The following is a 6806-nucleotide window of genomic DNA, read 5'->3' as shown; positions in this document are numbered from 1 at the left end:
GGGGTGTTGTCCGGTGAGGGGTGCCAGGGAAGCATGAGGAGGGGGACATACGGTAGTGGAGCGAGGGGGCAGGTGGAGCCGCGGAACGGAATAGAGGGGAGAATGGCGGGAAAGCGAGGAGGCGGAGAGCTGTGCGAAAGAGGCTATCGACCTCATCCAGGTCATGGTGGCGTCTAGGCCTAGCCCAGAAGCCGTTGAACCCTTGAGGCCTGCCAGCGGGCCGCCACCCACGAAGCGGCCTAGAAAAGAACACGTCGGGAGGCCCACACAGACCAGGCCCACCATTGGGCGGCGGGCGGCGGAAGAACAGTTGCAGACGACCCGCATCGCCAACCTGCTCCACACGGGGCCAAACCCAAAGGGTTTGGACTTGGAAGCTGGTGCCGAGGCAGTCCAAGTTGCCGAGGAAGACATCTTCAGGGAGATTCCCGGGGTGGTGGTATTCGAGGATGATGCGAACTGACGAGCAGTCGGGATCATTGGGGTCGTCGGCGAGGCAGTCCGGGTCGATCTCGACGATGTTGCCGAGCTTGTGGAAAGTAGCACGGATCCCAAGGGGGGTCCAGTGTTCATCGGGGAACTCGGTTGCTGCGACCGCAGCGAGCTAGGGGGATCGATGGTGAAGTGGTTGCTGCCCTCCTCTGAGCGCTCAAGGTCGATGTGAACACCATCGTGGATGATGGGAGACATGTCAACAACAACATCGCATTCCGCCTTGGAGCGGAAGCGAATGCCCATCGTGCCACGGGAGGAGGGGAACAACTTGAAGTGCACACCATTGGCGACGGTGTAGATTACAGCGCGAATGAAGGGAGCGGGGTTGACAGTGGGGGCCTCAGAGTTGACGAAGGCATAAGCGGTGTGGTGAGCCTTCTCGAGTTCGCCTGGCAACATCCAGAGGACATCGTCATCGTGGACCCCTGAAGCAGCTAGGGAGGGAGGGTGGTCGGGAGAGCCGAAGGAGTTGACGAGCTCGTCGTCACCGAGGTCCTCCAAGTCGAAGGCATCGCCAGGATCCGCGCCGGCAGCGGGCAGGAGAGAGGATGGGGCTAGGTTGACAGAAGAGGCGGGTGGGGGTGGGGAGCGGCTGCCTCACGCCAAGGGGGCGGCGGCGGGGGCAGAGTAGGGCGTGCTGGGAGAGGAGGTAACATGGATGTCAAGTGTGGGTGCTGGGGAGGTGGAGCAGGGGGGTCGGGAGGATGGTGGTTGGAGGGTGGTGGTGTGCAGGGGTGGCAAGCACCGAGGAACGCACTAGAAGTCAGGGGGAGCGGCTCGGAGAGGCGATGAGGTGCAGGGGGTCAAACGTAGAGGAGAACGGGGGAGGGGTGATGAGGGGGCTTGGAGGGAGAACAGAGGTGGGTGGTGGTGGAGTGGGGTGGCGGAGGAGAGGCGGTCGCTGTCTGTCGGGGAGAATGGCACGGCGGATACAGGGGAGTGACCAGCGGGGACCAGAATCGTCGGACGGCGAGGCTAGGGGTTGGCCTGGCGGGGCGGCCACAGGGAGGCACGGCACCGACGCTCCATGTGGCCGGAGGCACCACAGCGGCAGCAGCGAACGGGGTCGCGGTAGACGTGGATGTGGTGGTCGGGGGCAAAGCAAGGCCAGCAGGCGTTGGAGGGGCACGAGAAAGGAGCAAGGGGAGGAGTAGGTTTTGGAGGTGCCAGAGGAGAAGAAGCCACTTGTAGGTAGGACTCGAAGGTCGGCGTTAATGGGGGCGCAAAGGGAGGACGACATTGGGTTCGAGGCCGGCGATGGCAGTCATGTCGTGTGCACTGGCGCTAGGCATGGAGGCGCGCGTCGGGAGAGGGAGAGGGAGAGGAGGAGAGGGGGGAGGCTGGCGCTGTCAGGTCCATTCAAGACTAGAAGATACGCAGATCTTTTGCGCCCACCGCAGGCAGACAGGGATGAGGAGACAGTCGACTGCAGGGGAGCAGCTGGCAAAGGGGAGGGAGGGGTAGTGGAGCCGTTAGGGGGCAGAAGAGTAAAGGCAGGTGAGGCGGAGAGGGCAGGCGGTTGGTTGGGCGCAATTAAGGCATCATCGTCAGCAATGGAGGCCACGGCAAGAGAGGCATGGAGCCGGACGGAGGAGGAAGCATGGGTCAGTGTCCCGCGGAGGGAGATGAACGTCGCAACATTGGCACTAGCCACCCGAATGCAGAACACCCTAGCATGAGGCGACACAGCACACAGAAAGATAGGGGGAGCGGTGAGATTGAAGTTAACAATGTTGGTGACTTGAACAACCGACAAGGGAGGAGAGGCAGGTGAGGGAGTAAGCCAGAGAGAACCCGCGTTGGAGGAGAGAGGGGTGGCAGTGCAGTAGAACTCGCGGAGGAGGAGGTCTTGGAAGGCGATACCTGGTCGGTGCGACAACCAACGGACGCTAGCAGGATGTTCCTCCGGTGACCCGCGGCAAAGCTACGGCGGTGGCGTAGGAGAGGGGTTGTGGTGGGTGTTGTGGGTTGTGGGGGGTGGAGGAGGGTGGTCGACGAGTCGCTCAGGGGTGGGCGGCCGACGGTGGCCAGGGTCCGGCGGCGGTTGGTTCCCCGCTGGGGGGCTGTCGCCCAGCGAAGTCTCACTCATTCCTCGCCTCCACGGGCTTACCAAATCCACTCCCGCGAATCTATAAAATTTGTTATGACCCAGCTCAGGAAAATGCTACCAGAGGCAATTGAATCGGTAAACCAGCAGTGAAGCCGCTCTCGAGATTATTTTTTTATGTTACAAGATGTTGGCAAGTCATGTTTTTAGACCCGTTTAGTGTGGTTCCAGCCCTATTTCCATACTTTAGGAGGAAGGAGCCGGCGCCGGAGGAGGCACATGTTTTGTTTGGTTTCTATCGTAACTATCCTAAAATGTGTCTTTTAGATTTCGCATGAAGTATTAAATGAAATCTATTTGCAAAACCTCTTCAGGGATGGATGTAATTTTTCACGACGAATCTAATGATGATAATTAATTGATGATTGGCTACAGCGATGCTACAATAACCATCCTCTAGTCACGTGGTTAAAAGTCTCACTAGATTCTTCAGAGTTCCTAGCTCAGGGTTGTGGAGTTGGTTTTATAAATTGCCTTTATTTAATATGTTTAATTTGCGGTCAAAGTGTGTTCTAGATTTTTCTAGGAATGAACCAAATGGGCCCACAATTTACAGCTCCAATGGCACCCTCCTTCAACCACCTTCCTTCAACCAGTTCATTTTCGGCTGTGGCAAAAGATAGAGCAGAGGGAAATCTAGCTGCTTCTCTCCGTTTCTAGCTGCTACGGGTTAGAGAGGGCGATAAGCAGGCGAGTGCTTTTTTCCTCCGGCGATCTGCCGGCACCCTCTCCTCCGGCGGCCCTCGGGCCGCCTGAGTTGAGAGGGGAGCCCGGTTCCATCGGCGGGTGGAAGATGTACATCTGTAGATCTAGGGTCTGCTAGCTTTTGTTCCTCACTTATGCTTTTGCCTGGCTGGAGCGGCAGTGCCGCTTGCTCCTCCTTCCCTCTTGCTCCTCGCCGCTCGCCGTCCACTCCTTGCCGGCTGCGGTGCCTTGGCGTGCCTCACGGGTGGTGGCTCGCGCGGCCGCCACTCTCTGCCCCGGCTTCGGCCTCTGTGCGCGGCCGGCGGCGGGAGGTCGTGCAACGGCGGGCGGGGCTGGCTGTTGGTGGTGCTGGTGGCCGTAGGGTGGCGGTCATGGGCCGGCTGCGGGCTGCGCGGCTAGCTGAATGGCGACAGGCGGGGTCGGCGGCGGCTGGCGGTGCGGGTGCGCTTCATCTGGCGGCTGGCACCTGTGGGTCTCCCATCTCCTTCTTGTCGATGTTGCTTCATGCGGCGTCGATGGGGACGAGTTTTGGTTCTTCCGAGGCGGATCCGGCGGCGTTTTCTCTAGTGGTCTCGTGAGGTCAATATTTCCCGATGGCGCTTGGTTGGGGGAGTCGGCGTCATCTGTATGGAATAAGGTACTCCAGACTTCTCTCTCCTTCGTTGGTGTGTGCTCCGGTGCCGGCGTCGGGTCTGTGAGTTTGTGTACAGGAGCTTCGATCGTCTTGTCGTCAGCGCCTCTCACGCGTGAAGCCACAAAGGTATTGCGACGTGCCCGTCGTCTACGGAGTCTTCCGGTGATTTCAAGCAGGACGTGGATCTGATCTATGTGTAGATGTACGTTTGTTTGTAGTGTGTGCGTGTTCAGAGTGGGTGTGCATGCATGTACGAACAGATACTATAGCTGCATGTATCCAGATGAAAGGCTTAAAAAAAGTTCATTTTCGGCTCCAGCTCCAAACATGCTCCTACAGAACTGATGGAGAAGCTGTTTTGAGAAATTCTGGGCCTGTTTGGCACGGCTTCTTGAGGGGCTCCAAAACCAGCTTCTTGAGGAGCCGTGCCAAACGCATCTCTGGGAGGGCTCCAAGCGGCTCCATACCCGCAAAACACGGTGACTGGAGCAGTTTTGGCGAGCTGGAGCCACAAAATCGTGGCTCCGTCCGGCTCCACCCCAGACCGCAATCCACAGGTACGCAAATACCCCTAATGGGTCACGACGCTCAACGCGCAGGGCGGATGCGACCGGTCAGCGACGGGAGCTCGAAGCTCCGGCGGAGCTGGCCGGCCAGCGCGCAAACTTGACGCGGAGGGTCGGCGGTGGTAGCTCGAGGACGACTAGTGCGGAAGCTCGAGGCGGACGGTCGGCGTTGCTCGAGCTTCCTGGAAGTGTGCTTCCCTGGAGGGGTGGCCATGGCGGGCAGCGGGGATTGCATCACCGGCTGCGTCGCTAGACATGGCCACTGCCTGACCAACGACCGACCCTCTCGAGCAGCCCCCATGGCCTAGCTCCCCATCAGCATGCGCCGCCTTCCCCGGAGAAACGGGTCACTGGAGCTTCCCTAACCCCCACCGTGACCTTTCCTGGCTAGCTACTTGTTGACACAGAATTGCGCCAACACACTCGAATGCGCTAGAACGCGCGAACAATTGTCAAAACGATCAACACCCGCGAAACCCTGGACGGACCGGTCTGACCGGTACCGTCGACCGGTCTGACCGGTGCAAGCAGGGACTCGCTGGAAACCTAGAACAGCGAACTCGGGAGGGACCCCGTCGGAGCTCGTGATCATAGGGTTGCTCTGAGGTCGGCAGGCCACTCAGAACGTCTTCAAACTCCGCCGGGACGAAGGAAGAAAGCAATCTAGGGTTGGAAAAGGCTAGGGTTTGAGAGATAAAAGTAATGCGATTTTTGTATTGATTCGATTGGGAATAACCTCAATCGGCCTTAGCCTTTATATTTATAGGCCGGGGAAGACGTACCCCTTCATGAGTAGGATTACATGAGGACTTTTTACAAAAAATCTAATTCTACTCGGACTGTACAGACCTGACCGGTCTGACCGGTCGGCTCGACCGGTCAGACCGGTCGACCTCAGCAGATGCCAAATTTGGCTGTCAACATATGCCCCCCTGCTTTTTGGTGAGTTTCATAAGCCAAAAAGCAAGAACTATCTTGATGTACATGTTTTACACAGGACATACAACTCTAAAAAACAAAACTAAGGACGATATACAATACCGGCCGTCTTTGTCTTCATGCACTTTGCCATATGCTAGGATAAAATTTCTTCAAGTATCTCCCGTTGATAGCTCTAGGTAGACGCTCACCTTGCAATGTCTCCATCATATATGAATTACCGGAGATAACCTTGATAATCTTGTAGGGACCCTCCCAACTTGGCGACCATTTGCCAAACTTGTTGCTTTTCATCCCAAGAGGCAAAATTGTCTTCCAAACTAAATCTCCAACCTGAAAAGACTTAAGCTTTACCTTCTTATTGTAGGCTCTAGCCACCCGAAGCTTGTCCTTCTCAATTTCCTTCAAAGCCTTCAAACGCTTATCGGTTATCTCATCAATATTATCCATCATCATATCATGATAATCAACAGCGGAGAGGTCATTTTGTTTTGCTAATCTATATGCGTCCAGATTTACCTCAACAGGTAAAACGGCCTCTTGACCATACACAAGCTCAAAAGGAGTAACCTTAGTAGCACCATGTCTAGATATACGATGAGCCCATAACGCTTCGGATAACACACAATGCCATCTCCTTGGATTTTCTTCTATCTTCTTCTTGACAAGTTTGATCAAAATCTTATTACTAGACTCGGCCTGCCCATTGGCCTGAGCATAGTATGGAGATGAATTGAGCTATTTAATCTTGTAAGATTCAGCAAAGGCACGCACCTCTTTTGATATAAATGAAGTACCTTGATCCGTTGTTAAAGTTTGTGGAATACCGAATCTATGAATAATATGCTCAGTAATAAACTCAATTACCTCTTTATGCGTCATACTCTTCAAAGGAACCGCTTCGGTCCATTTAGTGAAATAATCCGTAGCAACCAACACGAAGCGATGCCCCTTTGAAGATGGAGGATTAATTTGTCCAATGAAATCCAACCCCCAACCTCGGAACGGCCATGGTTTAATAATAGGATGCATCAACGCAGCAGGCACCAATTGCAAATTACCAAACCGCTGACATTCCTCACATCCTTTATAGTACTTGAAGCAATCGGATAGCATAGTGGGCCAATAAAAACCGGCTCTTCTAAGTAACCACTTCATCTTAGGAGCCGATTGATGAGTACCACAAATACCTTCATGAACCTCACCCATAGCAATCCGGGCCTGATCCGAGTCTAAACATTTGAGGAGCAAATCTTCGGCAGTTCGACGATAAAGTTTGTCGTCAATTAAAATATACTTGAAAGCCAAATGCCGAATATTTCTCTCTGCGCCACGACCAGGATCTTTCAAATATGATATA

This window comes from Panicum virgatum, chromosome 4N, assembly GCF_016808335.1.
Source record: "Panicum virgatum strain AP13 chromosome 4N, P.virgatum_v5, whole genome shotgun sequence".
NCBI lineage: Eukaryota > Viridiplantae > Streptophyta > Magnoliopsida > Poales > Poaceae > Panicum > Panicum virgatum.
The sequence above is the reverse complement of the archived record's forward strand: the minus strand, read 5'-3'. Positions refer to the sequence as shown.